This window comes from Alosa pseudoharengus, unplaced genomic scaffold (genome assembly GCF_046254945.1).
Source record: "Alosa pseudoharengus isolate Yale_2024_CS ecotype anadromous, Long Island Sound unplaced genomic scaffold, YU_APseudo_1.1 YU_APseudo_1.1_scf_15, whole genome shotgun sequence".
NCBI lineage: Eukaryota > Metazoa > Chordata > Actinopteri > Clupeiformes > Clupeidae > Alosa > Alosa pseudoharengus.
This window is the reverse complement of record NW_027468620.1, coordinates 26542655-26560154: the sequence shown is the minus strand read 5'-3', so window position 1 is coordinate 26560154 and position 17500 is coordinate 26542655.

Genomic DNA, 17500 nt, shown 5'->3' with positions numbered 1-17500 from the left:
ATGATAGGAACGCCTCTCAGGCCCCTGAGAGCATAAAAGAGAGAGCTCAGGCACATTCAGATCAGATCTCATCGGGGTAGCAGCTGCAACTCATCACTCTCTTGCCTGACGGTTCAGTCCTGACATTGTTTGGATTGTATCATCACTGCAATACGGTGAATAAAGGATCAACAGTCTTCAGCATTTCTCGTCTTGGTGTTCTCCTTCGGGTCTTTGACATCAGAGTGCTAGTTGGATTGGAGGTTTCGGGAAGTGGATAATTTCCACGACAGATCTGGAGGTCCCACCGAGATTTGAAAGGATTCAACAGGGGAAACAGTTCCGTCCCGGGTGAAGCAGACTTCTCCAGTGCAGCTCTCAGGGCCCAAAACAAGGTAAGCGTTTTGCTTATTATTAGGAGAGCTGTACTGTGGGAGTCGGTGGGTAGGCCGGGAAGGGGTGTTTTACCAGAATCCTCAAAAGAATAGTGGAGACACAAGACAGAGATTGGGTTGTACTGTTGATCTTAAAAGCGTTTTGTGATTGTGAAAACCGGTTAAAAATAGTTTTCAAGGAGAAAACTGAGTTAAATGGCCATATAATGATTTCCAAGGAGGAAATCTAGTTTTCAAGGAGAAAACTGAAATAGTGTTTTAATTTCCAAGGAGGAAATCTAGTTTTCAAGGAGAAAACTAAAATAATATTTTGTGTAAAGGGAGCACGGGCTGCCCTAAAATATACGTGTGTCTCAGAGAAAAGAACGGGTTAATAGGTAAACTGCAATATTAGCTGTGAGTTAAAATGTGTAAAAAACCGTCCTGAACAAAAAGGGTGATGAACAAAACATATTTTATCATAATTTGTTGTTGTTTCTGTAAAAGCTGAGTGTGCGCCGTTGTGTTTTGTTTTGTTGCCTGGGCATGGGCCCACAATAGATGCAAGACAAGTACACATACACATTTGAGGTAGAGGAGCTCGGCGAGGGAAGGAGGATCGTCACACTGACAGACGGGCGTCAGACTCACATAATCGAAGCGGCTGCGGGCATTTTCATAAGAAGGTTGCACAACAACCATAGTCTGAACATAAGAAGATTGTTGCAGCTATTGGAGGTTTTTGCAGATGCCCCCCCCGAGCCCCGTGCTAGAGCAACGGTGCCCAAGCTTAGGATTGTGAGAGACCATAGGCCAGAGACCCTAGGAGAAATCCTTTACCGCCTTGAAGTTTCTGACGATTCAGGTGAGGGAGAGCCCGACACAGACTCCTCAGGGGAGTTCACTCCAAACAGTAGTGTGGGAGAGATAGAGGTAGACATTGGACAGGGGGAGGCCAGTGCCCCACCAGAGACAGGCTACAGCAGCCTAGGGTCAGAAGAAGAGGGGCGCCAGGAGCCGGATCAGGGGGGTCCAGTGAGAGCTCCAACTCCCTATCCAGGTAATACCGTATCCCACCAGTTGATCCACAGCCCATTCCGTATAGTCAATAGCCCAGCCACTCCCCGATATAACCCACCACCCTCTGTAAGCTACAGCCCAACCAATCCCCAGTACAGCCCAAGCCAAAGCCCCACTGTGTCTCAGCCTGAACAGGAGCCAGGACAAGAGAGAGAGCAGGGAGAGGTTCACGGCCCGGCTGAGCCCCAGTCAGTGCAGGATATAGAGCGGGAGGTGAGGGAGATAGTTGGCCGAGACAGAGGTAGGCTGGCCAGTTTTATGAGAGGGTCTTTGTCAGTGTCAATATTCTGGAACAAGGAAGGAAACAGCAGGGACAAGTATTCAGTTCACATTGATCAGTTTGACAAATACGGAGGAACCCACTCCAGGCTAGGCACCCGCGTAGCGCCATTGGCCCTGCAGACAGTGATAGAGCAGGTAGGAAAGTTTGTGGGGGTAAACACAAGGCCAGTGGTTGACCAGCTCTTTGCCCCACCTGAGGGCAGAAAGCGCAAGTTTGAGAGAGATTCTCCAGCTACAAGGAGGAGAAGGACAAATAACTAGGGGAAAGGAAAAAAGGGGGAGGTACTGCTGCAAGACCTCTATAACGACTGCTTAGCTGAATAAAATTCCATAATAGCTGCTTAATAAAAACTTGTAATCTGCTGATTTTGCTTAAAGTGAAAAGTTTTGTACTTGCTTCAATAAATAAAAGAGGAAATAAAGCCAATAAATGTACTTTGTGAAAAAAAAAATAAATAAAAATAAAAGGTTAAAGGATAATTTTGAGTGAAGAAATATTATTGAAAGGAAAGGTAAGGGCTTAAAGTCCCCACTGATGAAATAGCGGTGGTAAAATAAAGAGGATAGTTATAATAATAGATAAAAGTAAGAATTTAGAGAAGAATAGGCAGAGTGACGCCCACAAATAGCGAATGAACTTAGAAAGTAAGTGGCATATCACTTTCATTCGACAGCGGGACAATAAGTGGTGCATATTCACAAGAAACCGAGAGGGCCTTGTGAGCGGTGCATATCGGTGCCGTAGCTACACAGAGCTACTAGGGAAAGTAGAACATCTGATAGGGAAAGCTTACCCATTAGAATTAGGAACGCCTATGGACACAAGGAGTGACGATAGCGATACATCAGATTAGCAAGGCTCAGAAACTCATTAGCTAGGTCCAGGAAGGACTTTGAGGGTGTATGGAACATCAGCAACAAAACGTAATCTGGACCATAGATATCACTGAGTACGGCGAACACGATTGGAAAATAAGCATCCGAGACCGAGAGGATCAAGAACAAGTGGGGTACGTAGGGCGGTTCCCCTTTGGGTGCAGATTCCCTTTCAGGTGCAGATATCGGGACGAAATAGACGAGAAGGCAACACTTCCCCTGGTGTATGAGCTGACCCCTTTTACCCTGCCGCAGGAAGAACCGGAGGGAGCACAGCCCCAAGCAGCCGGGAGTGAGGAGGGGGCCACATCTGGCGGCTCGGAAATAAAAGAGACGTGGACAATAAGGGTCGCTGAAAGCGGGAACAGGGGGTGGAGCGTGAGCGCCATAAACAATAGAGGGGAGGTACTCGAGGGAGGAAGAGCTGAACTAAATACGGTCCTCGAAGATTGGGGAGAAGTAAGGGACACTATACTGTATACGGTAAGCGACCTCCGACTGGACTGGGAGGAGAAGGACCAGAACAGGTGCCAGAGGGAGAGAGAGAGGCAAGACAGAGAGGACTCCCTCAAGTTCAGCAGTAGGGAAGAAGAAGTGAGGGAATTTGAAGGAAACAGTTTCAGACATATGTGGGGTAATAGAACCTACCAGTTTACCGAAGACGCTGACATCTAAAAGGAAAGTGACACATCAGACTAACAGAGACTCAAGAGCTCCGTGGACAAGGACAGAAAGGATTCTAAGAGGTGTATGGAACAGGGACAGCAGAACGTGCTCTGGGCCATAGATATTGTTGAATACGACGAACACGACTGGGAGATAAGCGTCAGAGACGGAAAAGGCCAAGAATACGTAGGATACGTGGGTGAAGTCCCCTTTGAGTGCAAATTCCCGTATAGGTGCAAATATCGAGACGACATAGACTTAAAAGCAACGCTTTCGTTATTGGGGGAACTAACCCCTAATAGCCTGCCAGTGAGGAAGCAGGAGGAACCACAGCCCCAAGCAGCAGGAAGTGAAGGAGGAGCTACATCAGGTGACCTGAAAATAAAAGAAAAGTGGATAATAAGAATCTCCGAGCACCGGAGTAACGGGTGGAGCGTAAGCGCAGTGAACGATAAAGGGAAGGCATTTGAAGAAAGAAGAGGCAAACTAAATACTGTCTTCAAGGAGTGGGACGACGTGCGGAATTCTATACTATACTTAGTGAGCGACCTACGGCTGGACTGGGAAGAAAAAGACCAAAACAGGTACAAGAGGGAGAGGGAAAGGCGATACAAGAAGGACTATCTTATGTTCTGCACTGACCGCGAGGACATAGCAGAACAGGAAAGGAGAGACTACGGTTTGGACCTCTAAGAAGAATGGCGACCAGAGTAATGACACCCCTGGAGGAAGTAGTAAAGGAGAATGCCATTGCTGAGAAAGACGTAAAGAGCATCAACCACAAATGGTTCCTGAGATACAAAGGAGACCACACAGCATGGCCAAAGGAAGGGTCACTCAACCCGACAATAATTGCACAGATGAGGGAGAAAATTATGAACTACAAAGGCTATGACAAGAGCACACGGAGGCAGGAAAAGAGAGAGAAGGAGTTGAACACTCTGGAGGCCTTCGCGAAAATATCGGAAAGGAAGAGGAGGCAGAGGGCTGACCAGAGTGACACACCGCCCGACACTCCGCCCACAACGCCCATTGCAGAAAAGTGCCCCCAACTACAGCCCACGAGAAGGGAACTGGATGCTTTGACTCAAACATCAGAACCAGGAGCTCCACCCGTGGAGGAGCTACGTCCTCCCCCATACAGGGAAAAGGACAAACTATACCCGGATGTGCCACGAGAGGAAGATAACGCGCGGGAGATATTCCGACGCTTGGAGGAGAGAAACCCGCGGGCCCTGGCAATGCAAGCACCGGTGTATGGACCACAGGCCCCAACGGTGCACCTGGCAGTGCAGGCCCCGCTAGTGGTGAAAGGAATCACCCTGGAAGGATCCTGCGCGGAGGTTTTGAAAGAAATAAAGAGGATTAGATGGGAACAGGCTAACCCCCAGCCAGGACTATCGACACCTCAACCGGCGTCTGCACAACCATCTCCACCATCGTCCCCAACCGGGACGACAATCCCAGCATACCTCCTGGAAAACACAGGGCCAGATGGAAGGAAGGAATGGATTGGAGAAGAGGCTACGGAAGAGCAGGTGGTAAGCGACTTCCAAGCGAGCACAAAAGGACATTGGGAGACAAATGGACCTCCAGTAACCAGCCCCCAAAAGCCCTATTGGGAGAGCCAGAAGACGGGCGCGGGTGACCCGGAAGCTGAAAGGAGCGAACCCCCACGCCTCCCAGACCAAAGGAGGGAGCAGGCCCCTGGGGGGAGAGAAGAAAGACAGAAACAGTGGTTTGAAGAGCTGTGGGACCACCTGGAGGCAGTCATGAAAAAATGGATAAAGGCCACAGGGGAGGAGGAGAGAGAGGCCCGAGATGGAGAGGCCCTGGAAACCCTGGCCTGGGTGAGGTCGCAGGTGGACAAGGAACCTGTAATGGAGGGGTGCAAGGAGCTAGAGAGGAGGCTCAAGGAATACATCCAGGCATGCTGGAAGGAAGTGGAAGAGGCCGTTAGACAAGCAGAAGACAGACACCGAAGAAAAAGAAAAGAGGAACAAGGGAGTGAAGAACGGTATGAGAGAAAAATGATGAGAATGGAAGAAGGTCTGAAGGAGTTGAAAGCCGCTAAAAGAATTGGATCAAAAGAAGGAAAGCTGGCCGAGGAGATTATGGAGGAAATAATAGAGGTGGAAAGGTGGGGAGACGGAGGGGCAGGCCCAGGGAGCACGCCAGAGCATGCCAAGTATAAAAAGGCCTGCAGGGAATGCTGCGAGAGCCTAAATAGAGAAATGACAGAAGTCCTGAAAAGAATGAAGACCATGGTAGCGCAAGAAGAAAGGGAAGGAAAGCTCAGAGAGGAAGAAAGGAAGAAGAATGAGGAACTGAGAAGAAACCGTCAAGGACTCGGACGGGAGTCCTCCGAGAAAAAGGGGGCCCGCCGACTAACCTTCAAACTATCCTGCAGCCCAACCACGATAGCGGAAGATGAAGGGGAAGACACGGACGGGGCAGACAGCCAGGCTGGCTCGGGAGAAGACTATGAGTCAGCAGGAGAGGAGGAGGAAGGACTAGGTGTCGTAGAACAGTTCCTCACAGAACAGGTTCAAAGAGAACTGCCACAGGCCCCGAAAGAAGCGGACCCCGCAGTGTGTCTCGGCTGCGGAAGAGCGTTCAGAGGAGTACAGGGTGTGAGGGCCCACCAGCGACAAACAGAGGCATGTAAAGGACGGGCCGGAATGCTCCCAATGATGATCCCACCCAGTGTGCTCGCCACAGGGCTGTTTGGAATCAGCAGGATGAAAAAAGGAGTGGAGAAAGGCCTGGACGAGATCAGAAAAGGGGTACGGAAGGGACTCAACGAAATTGAAGGGGGAGTGAAAAAAGGCCTGAAAGAAAACAAGAAGGAGCTGGAAAAATTGGAAAAGGAGGGAAAAAAAGGAGAGAGAAAGAACCAGAAGAGAAAAGGAAAGGAGGGAAGCCATCCCAGAAGAATCGGATGAAGAAGAGACAGTGGTGATGGCACCATTGATAACAAAAAATCAAACGGCCCACTACCAGCCGTGGACCCACTCAGATGTGAATGGCCTCATTTCACGACTCCCTGTCCTGCATGAGGGTGCAGGCCGATGGATAAGTCGGCTAGAATCAGAAACCCAAGGCCGAAATCTGGCCGTGGGAGACATAAAGTATCTACTCGGCCTGATATTGGGAAAGGCAGACACAGAGGCTGTACTGGAGAGAGAGAACCTAGGGCGGTTGATGAATGCCAACAGGGATGCCCTGTGTTTCGACAGTGTCCGAAATGATGTATGGAAAGCCTTGAGGTCGGCATACCCCAACCAGTACAGCCCCTCAGCCGTCTGGATAGAGAAGCTCAAAGATAGTGACAATCCCGCAGCCTTCGTGGAAAAGGCAGCGCAGGAATGGACGATAAGGATGGAACAAAGGCCGGAAGATTCAGGACCCCTCACCATGCAGTTCAGGAGAGCAGTCATGGACGCTCTGCCCAAGGAAGTGAGAACACAGTTGGAAAATGACTGGCGCGTGGCAGCCATGCCCAAAGAGGAATTCAGGCTGGCAGTAGTGCACCATGTAACTCTGTACAGGCAAGGGAAAGACAGGGAGGAACAACAAGAAAAGGAGACCATAAGGAAGCTGACCCATGTACAGCTCCAGGAGGCAAAGGGGGCAAAGAAGGCAGCCACCCAAGCTCCAGTGATGCCCACTACAGCCCCTGCCCCGCAGCCACAACAACCAGTGGCACAACAACCAGTGGTGCAACAACCCATGATGCAGCAGCCAGTAATGATGCAACCACAGCCTGTGCAGCCCATGATGCAGACATGGCAGCAAGCGCCATATGGACCCCCACAACAACAGCAACAGGGACAACAATGGTACCAGCCAAGAGGCAGAGGAGGATCCCGCCAGGGAAGAGGAGGACAAGGCAGAGGAGGCTATGGAAGAGGACAATACCAAGGCCAGCAAAACCAAGGGAACAACATTGAATGTTGGATATGCGGAGGAATAGGCCACATCTCCAGGAATTGCCCAACAAAAGCCAGAGGCCAGAACAACCAAGGAGGACAGGCAAACCAAGGACAAATGCAAGGGGGAAATTATGCTCCACATCAAGGGAGAGCTCCACAGCAAATGCAGGCACCCTCTGGTCCAGTCTCCCCTTACGGGGGAAGCTGGAATTGACGAGGCCCAGAAAACCCAGGGGAGGGTCAGTTCCCCGCCCTGACAAGGGGAGCTGACGCAGAACCAATGCTGCAGGTTCTAATCGAGGGCATGGAGGTAGAATGTTTAGTGGATACAGGGGCAACGTATACTTGTCTTCACCCAAAAGATGCCCAACACCTCCCCAGGTCTTCAGGAAAGTTTATGAAGACAGTGGGTTTTTCGGGGAAAACGCAGCTAATTCCAATGACGGCCCCAGTATCAATCCAAATAGAAGACAAGGAAATCAGGATACCAGTCTTAATAGCAGAACACACGCCCGTCAACCTATTGGGACGAGACGCGCTGTGCAACCTAAGACTCCAAATTGAGTGTTCCCCAACAGGAGTACAGATAACAGGACTGGCAACCCAAATGGCCCTAAGAATAAGTGCCCCGTCTCAAACTGAAACTCACCAGGTCTACTGGATTGGACGATTGGAACCAAACATAGAGCGAGTGGTCTACAACGAGCATGCCTTTCAAATAAACAGCCTTCATGCTCAGTTGAGGACACCAAGATGCCCTTTTCACTGCACGATAAAATTCGACCAAACGCCAAACAAAGAAAGAGAAGAAAAATGGAATAGGGAAGTGGGTAAGTGGGGACGCATCCCACTTGACATACGCGCACTAGTGGTGGCCAAAGAAGGAGTAGCCGCTGAGGTGAAATTTGTGGAAGGATGGGATCTAGGCGTAATCTTCAACATGCCCGGAACAATGCCACACATCACCCTGAGAGTGGCCAGAGGTCACAGAGCAAGAGAAATGGGCCTAGTAATGCTCGAGGCCAAGTGCATCAAATGGAAAGATACAGGGAATGACCGACTACAAACGGCCATAAGCTGTGAAGGAGAACCAATGTTCAGGATAAAGTTGGACAGACCAGTCACCGTGTGGGGAGTCCCACAAGTGATCGAGATCATGGACACAGAACCACAGGAGAAAGAGGAGATACCCTATGCTAAAGGGTGTCCATATGGGAACCGGTTCTGTCTCTACCGCCTATTCCCAGGAGCGGGGCGCCGCTGCTGGGACAAAACGAGACATGTGCCATTCAGCAAAGAAGATGCGGAGTGGAGCACATACATGCGACAGCTGTCATGGTGCCCCAAGAAAAGGGCAGCACAACCAGCAATACACTCCCAGGAAGGCCATCAGGGCGGACAAATGGCCTCGGAGGAGGTTCATGACATACCCTACGTTAAGGGATGCCCCTATGGCAACCCATACTGCATGTATGGCCTACTGGGAGGAGCAGGATATCGATGCTGGGATAAGGAGAACCATGTGCCCATCAACAAATCTGACCCAGAATGGGAGGAATACAAGAAGTACTACATAGACAATGAGACGGATAAGAAGACAGGGAGGCCGGGACCGACCCCCTGGAAAATGATGATGCTACAAGAAGCGACAGAGACAGGCACCGAACGAACAGAGAGAATATTGAGAAAAGTGCCGCCTGTGGTATGGTCACAAGGAGATGGTGACATAGGATTGGTCAAGTCAGCAAGCCCTGTGGAGTTCAGACTGAAACCAGGAGCGACGCTGCCTTTCCAACCACAGTACCCCATTTCAGCAGAAGCAGCTGAAGGAATAAGAGGAACAATTGAAGATCTCCTGGGAGCAGGAGTCTTAGAGGAAGTCCCAAGTGCGAGGTGCAACACACCCATATTTCCTGTGCTGAAGGCAGACGGAGTGCGATGGAGAATGGTCCAGGACCTCAGACCTGTTAATGAACGCATTGAGGACTATCCAGCGGACGTCCCACATGCTAACGTACTAATGACCAACATCCCGGCGAGTGCAACAACGTTCTCCGCCATTGATCTGGTTCAAGCATTTTTTACGATACGAGTGGCACCCGCGAGCAGGGAGTTCTTTGCATTCAAATATCAAGGCAAGACGTTCCAGTACACAAGGCTCCCACAAGGGTTCAAGCACTCACCGCACATTTTCAACCAGGCGCTCAAGGAGGACTTAAAACACATCGTGTGCCGGAGCACGATTCTGCAGTATGTTGACGATGTCTTGGTATGCTCCCCGGACCAGGAAACGTGTGAGAAGGATACAGTCCATGTGCTGACCGTTCTGGCCGAAGGGGGGTACAAAGCATCGAGGAAGAAGCTACAGTTTGCACAGCCCCAGGTGATCTACTTAGGTCGCCGAATTTCGCATGGGCACAAGGGCATCGCCCCAGAACACATTGAGGCAATTACCAAGGCACCGAAGCCAAACACAGTAAAGCAAATGATGTCGTTCATTGGACTCATAGGTTTCAGCAGCGACTGGGTGGAATGCTATGAACAAAAGATAGCCCCACTACGAGCCATGATCGTGCAAGCTGGAACCAGCCACCTGAGGAACCGTCTCACATGGACAATGGATGGAAATGAAGCGTTTGAACGCATCAAAGGAGAACTACAGCAAGCACCTGCACTTGCACTGCCGGATTACGGAAGACCCTTCTATCTGTACGTGTCGGTCAGGAAGGAAGCAGGAAAAGACGCGTACATGACCGCGATTGTGGCACAGACACAGTGTCATGGACGCGGCAAACAGGCAATCGCCTACTACAGCTCAAAGCTGGACGCGGTGGCCCAAGGCTACCCACCATGCTTCCAGGGTCTTGAAGCAGTGTACTCGGCATACGTCAAAGCTTCCAACATTACCATGGGATGGCCAGTGGTGGTACACACCAGCCACGCAATAGCGCAGTTAGTGGAACAAGGGAAGTTCTGCGTGACGCCTCAGAGGCAGTTGAGGTACTACAATCTGTCACTCTGCCCAGATGTCACTATAAAGGCATGCGACACGGCAGGAAACCCGGCGGATCTCATCCCGCTTGATTATGAGGGCGAGCCACATGACTGTGTGGCGGACTCAATCGCCTTTTCCAAGCTGAGGGAAGACCTGCAGAGTGAGCCGTTAGGACAAGGAATCACCTACTTTGTGGATGGTTCCAGCCATAACTATGACAACAAGACGCATGCAGGGTTTAGCGTAGTACAGATGAAAGGTCCAGAAACCTTTGTGACAGTTATGAGCGAACCGTGCACACAACCATGTTCAGCGCAGCTAGCTGAATTAAAGGCGCTGACAGCAGCATGCTCTTTAGCAGAAGGGCAGGATGCAACCGTACACACAGATAGCGCCTATGCCCACAATGTTTGCCATGTGCATGGCGCCCAGTGGAAACAGAGAGGGTTCAAGAAATCGGATGGGAGCCCAATACAGCATCTAGAGCAGATTCAGTTGTTGTTAGCAGCCATGATGCGTCCAAAAACACTCGCAATATGCAAATGCAAAGCGCACTGTAAGGGACAGGACTACATTACCCTAGGGAATGCACAGGCAGATGAGGCAGCAAAGGAAGCGGCGTTAGAGGCTAGGAAGTTGAATACAGCCCCTAAATCCCCACAGGATAACGAGCCACACAAAATACTGCTTAACAGGGCGATACACAGTATGCCTTGCCCTACAAAATGCCCCTACCCCTACAATACGTGTATGTGGTGCTCCCAATGGTGTAATGACGACCATGAGCACCAGGTAGATCCCGCCTGTTGCGCGCTATGCCAAAGGGCCAGTTGCCCTGAGTGCTGCGACAAGCCTTGTGAAGCGAGATACTCACCGAGCGTAATTGATCGCTATTTCACAGCAACCGACACAGTGATACAAGCCCCAGTGGTCCGAACCTCGCCTGACGGACGAACCTTTAGGATTGTGGATCCTTTACTCACGCTTAGCGCTATTAAAGACGCACAGAATGCAGCTCCGCAGGCCGAGACGTTGTTATGGGAAGAAAGGGGTGCGTCGAAAGGCAGGAATGGGGTGTGGCGAAGTCATGACGGAAGGGTGGTGGCCCCAAGTGGACTCCTTGATCTCCTCATTCATGATGCGCATGATGTGGATCATTGCGCAAGGGGGGAGGTCAAGCGGCAGATACTTGACAAAGGGTTCTGGGCCCCATACCTTCAAGATCGCATCAATTACGTGTTAAGAAATTGCCACACTTGTGCCACACACAATTACAGAAACAACATAACAATAGGCATAGGACCACGGCCCCTGGGACACGTGCCACTCCCAGAGGGACCGTTCAAACACCTGGTGATGGATTACATCGACATGGGTCGAACGGTGAACACGTACAAACACGTACTGGTAATAATATGCCGCTACTCACGATGGGTAGAAGCCTGTCCAAGCCGAGGGCAGGACGAGAAAACGGTGATTCGATTCCTAGCGAGGGAGGTGATACCCAGGTTTGGGATCCCAGAAATAATCAGCAGCGACAATGGCCGAGCGTTTACGGCCAACACATGGAAAAAGATTGCACAGGCGCTGTGCATCAAGACTCGGTTTGGTTGTGTTTACCACCCGCAATCTCAGGGGATGGTCGAAAGAGCGAACGGAACGCTGAAGAATAAAATAGCGAAGATCGTCCGAAGCGCGCACGACGATCCAAACCTGCCAAACCTAAATTGGGTCGACGCACTGCCAATCGCGCTGATGAAAATGCGTTGTGAAAAAAATCGAACCACGCATCTGACCCCGCACGAAATGGTGACGGGGCGGGCGATGCCCACGCCACGGTTCAGAGGGGATCAGAGGCCCCCGCTGGAAATTCTAGAACAAGAGGTGAGCAGTTATATTAAACAGCTTTCTCAAGTTCACAGGGCAGTTTTCAACGAGCAGAAGAGAAGAGAGAGAGCGCGGGAGCAGAGGACTGAGCCAGGACCGATCCAAGTGGGAGACTGGGTGTACCTGAGGGTGTTTAAAAGGTCGTGTCTCGACCCCAGGGCAGAGGGGCCCTACAGAGTGACCCAGGCTACCCCCCGGGCGGTAAGAGTGCAAGGATCAGATTTGTGGTATCACCTTAACTCTTGTTACAGGGCGGTGCCACCAGAAGGAGCAAGAGGTCCAGAGGAGTCGGAGGACGATGACGGGGACCAGAGCCCGCCAGGACCCCCACCAGACTCCCCCGGGGAGGATGATGGTGGTGGGGAACAAAGGGGAGGACCGAGTACGCGTAGGAGTACGAGGCGGAGGATACTGCCGGCTCCTGCTGATGGCCCTGGGCGCAATGTACCTGGGGTGCCTGCTGTTCTCCCTCCCCTATCTGTGCCTACAGGTGCTGGCGATGCTGGGGCCGAGCCAGGCTCGAGGAGGAGAAGGCGATATCCACCTGAGGTGGGAACCACTCCCGAATCCCAAGTACCCAGACCTGCCACAGCCTCAACCAGCGGTGGTCCACCAGCCGACCCTACAGCCCACTCTCATGCCACGGACACACCCGACCTCACAGGAAGCGACGCCGAAGAAGCGCCGAGGCCGGAAGAAGAAGCACCGCCATCGCCACCATCGCACCAGCGAGGGAACGACACCATCGACTTTGGGGACTTCTACAGCGACTGGGATTACCCATACCCAGCCGACGCCCCTGCCAACGACCAGAGTGGAGCACAGCAAGCTGCCGCAGAAATGGCCAAGGCCCTCGACGCACTCAGACTACCCGCTGTCCTTACGCCTCCCCCCCGGACACCTCCTCAGCAGGGCTCGCGGCTTCCTGCGGAGCCTGTGGTGGAGAGGCCGACGGACTCAGGGCACGACACGGGCGGCCCCCACTCCGGGGATGACCGCCCAGGGACCAGCCGGGAGACAAGACGAATTCTCCAAGGGACCAACTGGGGCAGTTCCCCCGGTACCCATTGGATTGGAGGCTTCGACGAGGCTCTTGACTGGCCCCTCCCGGGCTCCCCGGAGGACGACGAGAGCGATGGAGGGGGCGCAGACTGCCACCCCCAATGACGCTCTGCAGGGAGACGGAGAGGAGATGCTCGACGACAGTGCCCTAGACACGGACAATATTCTGTACATAGAAGGATCAGGAGATGAGACACACACACCAGAACCAGAAGCATCGGGGAGTAACGAATACATCCCGGTGCTGGACAATGCAGTGACTCAAAGCAAAAATAAGAGCAAGAATGTAAATAGTACAGACATGCTTCCCAAGGTCTTGGAAAAGGAACAGGTTAATGGGACTCAAACCAAGAATAGAAGGAAAAGATCCACGGGCGCTTTGGGCGCCTGGGAGAATAATTCATGGATGCAATGGGCCAAATACACAGCAAAGACAGTAAAACCAGAAGGAGGGTGTTACGTGTGCTCGGCAGTGAAACCAAAGCTGACAGTACTGCCAGCACCAGGAACTGGAGAAGAGGATGTAGTATACCAAGAGTCAGGAAGGCAATACGAGGAAGACAAACTCTCTCCTTTCGGATGCCTTGTACGATTGGGAAGTGAGGAGCTACGGAAAGGGTGGATTAGTATAGGCCCCTTATATGCAGAGCAAACAAAAGGGAAAAGGGCACACAAGACCCAAGAGAATGAGGCAAGATGTAGAAGAGACTACCCGGGCATGGGGGCCAGGGTAGCAAGGAAAACCCACCACCTTTATGAGATACCAGAAGACGTAGGGTTTGAATGCTTTGAAGTACACCCCACTGAAAGCACAGTAAGGGGGGGCGCGAAGGATGTAGGAGCATTTGAAGGACGCTGTGCAGCAAAGTGGGTCCACGAATCCAACAGCCTCTCGTTTCGCCTGGTAGAAAGCAGCGACAACGGGAAGAGGATTGGAGTCGAAGTAAACACCACGATGCTGAGCGTGAATTGGATGTATGAACAGGATATTCCGCTGGCAGACTTATGGTGGGCCTGTGGAAGACGATGGGGACTGCGAAACACCCTTCCAAAATACTGGAGAGGAAAGTGTGCCAGGGTCACCCTGGCCCAGCAAACCTACATAGTCCCCTGGTCAGAACGCAACTCAACATTGAACTCAACCAGCCCAGGGGCCAACCAGCAAACGCCGATAAAAGGGAACCTGAGGAGAAGCCGAAGAGACGCTGACGATGGAGTGTATATGGACGTATTCGGACAACCCCACAACGTCCCGAGACAGTTCAAGGCACGGGACGAGGTACTCGCCGGATTTGAAGCCGCCCTCCCCTTCTACGGAGCATCCGTAGGCATCGCCAAGAATGTTCAATGGATCAACTACATCCACTACAACGCCCTGCGGTTCATGAATGCCACTATAGACGCGTTCAACGCGTTTGACAGGAGGTTGAACGCCACCACAAAAATGGCAATGGAAACCAGGATAGCAGTGGACTGGATACTAGCAAAGGAAGGTGGGGTGTGCGCGATCGTTGGAACAGACTCGTGTTGTACGTACGTCCCAGGGGAAGGCGAGAACATGGACGACTTCACAAACGCAATGAAAAGACTCAAGGCTGTAAACAAGGAAGCCCACGAGAACTCTGGAAAAGGACTGACGTTTGATGGAATCCCGGATATCTCAGGAATCTTTGCCCCTGTAACCCGGTGGCTGACGGACACCTTTGGGTCATGGGGGGGTAAGATTGTAGCATTTCTGGGGAAGTTATTGCTAGGAGCAGCCTTAGTGGTAGGAATGTTTTGCTGTATTACTCAATGTTGTGGAAAAGTTTGCTCAAAGGTGGTTGCTAGACAGCTCTTGGTCCAGAATGTAATGACACCATGGGGTGAGGAGGATGAAAGTGAGAGAATTCTTTTAGTGCAAACTAGTGTGGGACGAATAATGGAAGACGAGTTCAACGAGGGTCATGTAATGGAGAGCGACTTCCTCGCTCGAATGCTGGAACAGGAGCGGGAGCAGGAACAGGAGTTTCCTCCCCCGGAGTTTCCTCTCCCGGTCATGTACGAGTAGAGGTGGGGTCCTGCGAGTCACCCATCTCTACACACGCACACTGACTCACGCTCACATACACAACACTGACAGGTAATTCACAAGACACATGCCTGCACGCCCAGGTGACAGAGTAAAAAAGTAGGGTTATGGGCTGTGACCTGACACGAATAAGTCGCACGAATAAGTCGCATTAAGTAATCTTGATTCAATTTTATATGAGGTTTTAGCCCTCAACTGCAAGGCCATCCAAACCCGGCCAGGTATAACCAAGGCTTGCTACTAGAAGCGCTCACCTCACCCCAACTTACCGTACGTCGGGCCTGGCCCGCCTAGTGGCGTGGCAGGTGTGTGGCGCGGTCAGTGCTCGAGGACGGGTACGACCCCAATGGCCAGCAGGGGCAACCTAAGGCAGAGCCTGGCGGCCCGTCCCCTCGGTGTGGCGCGCCTGCGGCCGGCGCGCTCACCCGTTCTCACGCTAGTGTGAATGCCCGGAGGAATCCGGAGGAGTAAGGGGATGACGTTGCGAGTAACAAAGGGGGGTGGTGCGTAAAGGCCAGACAAGGGCCATATATACACCATTTACATACTCTATATAAGAATTTACTTAAGGAGCCATATACCTGGAAGAAGGATGGGTGAGTGACGAGTGGGATCATGAAGTTGTTATGTAACTCCGATTTGGCACCGATGGCCGTTGCATGAAAATTCTTTTATGCTCAAAGTGACTAGCACATTAGCCGCTTTGGGGACAAATCCGTCTCGGGTCCTAGCCATGTGTTCATAACAAGGAATTGGTCGTTCTGTCACCAGCTCTGGGCGTCCAGGGCTCTTGATTTATCATTTACTCTTATATATAAGGTTTGCGGAATAACCTTGCGCCCGTAGGGCATAGATGAGTGACGGATTAGGCCGCGCCAATGCCTGCTACCATACCTAGTGCATTGAGTGCCATGAAGCATGGGGTTTTACTTAACCTCGTGTGCAAAAAGTGACTGGTTGAAATATATGAGGTTTCAGGTCACTTTGGGGACGTATCCGTTTCGGGTCCCAGCCATTTGTTTCAGTCAATAAATGGGGAGATTTCACAACTCGTTCTTAACGAACAATTGGCCTTTCTGTCACTTGATCTGGGCGTTCGGGGTTTGCTTATCAATGTTATTACTCACTCACATAAGGGCAGTGATGCCGACACATTCCTATTAGTTCTTAAATAAGGTTTAAGGTTTCATGTTTAACATTAGGTTTTTAATAAAAAACGCTATTCCCCTGTAACTTGCTCATGTGCATATAGCCTGAGGTGTCATGACAATATACGGGGTTATGGCACACTCCTGTGTTTAAATACTGCTTATGCTGCATAGTGAGGCTAATTTAGCCTCAAAGGGGGGAATATGTGGTGATTTTATCCAGACATAATAATAATACTTGTGTGTGTGTGTGTGCTGGTTTATTGGAAAACATTCCATTTACTATAGAGGTGTTGTTTGTGCAACTGTTATGCAACATTTACTGGAAGTCATGAGACTGAGCTGTCAAAGGCTAAGAGTGAAAGTAAAAACAGGGCCTGGGAAAGAAAGGTGCTTACCAGAAGGGCATAAATAGAAGGGGCTAGCAGAAGAGGAGATGCAGGGACCTTCCAGGGAGGGGAAGTGAAACCGAAATTAGGATGACACATAGAACCAAATCAAAACATACCCTGCCTGGCAACAGATTACACATAGAACTTGATCACATGTATTCTGCCTAGCAACACACATTTTTTAATGTTTATATGAGAAGGAGTTTCCACCAATATCTCAAGTCCCAAAACGTTCTGATTGGCTAGAAGGGGCCTGGTGACGCTCCTGATGATAGGAACGCCTCTCAGGCCCCTGAGAGCATAAAAGAGAGAGCTCAGGCACATTCAGATCAGATCTCATCGGGGTAGCAGCTGCAACTCATCACTCTCTTGCCTGACGGTTCAGTCCTGACATTGTTTGGATTGTATCATCACTGCAATACGGTGAATAAAGGATCAACAGTCTTCAGCATTTCTCGTCTTGGTGTTCTCCTTCGGGTCTTTGACATCAGAGTGCTAGTTGGATTGGAGGTTTCGGGAAGTGGATAATTTCCACGACAGCTACTCGCCAAAATAGTCTACTTAAACCTCCTCCTGCCCGGGAGGGAGTCAGACGCGTGTTAACCGTCTGCCTCACGGCACCGATAGCGCCACTTAAAGCCAGGTGTTGGCAGTTAAAGCCAGGTGTTGGCAGTCAACTCGTGCTGTTTTTTTTTTTTTCCAACCAGTTACTCGCTTAGCCTAAAGCCTAGGCCTATATTTCTTTCAGAAAAT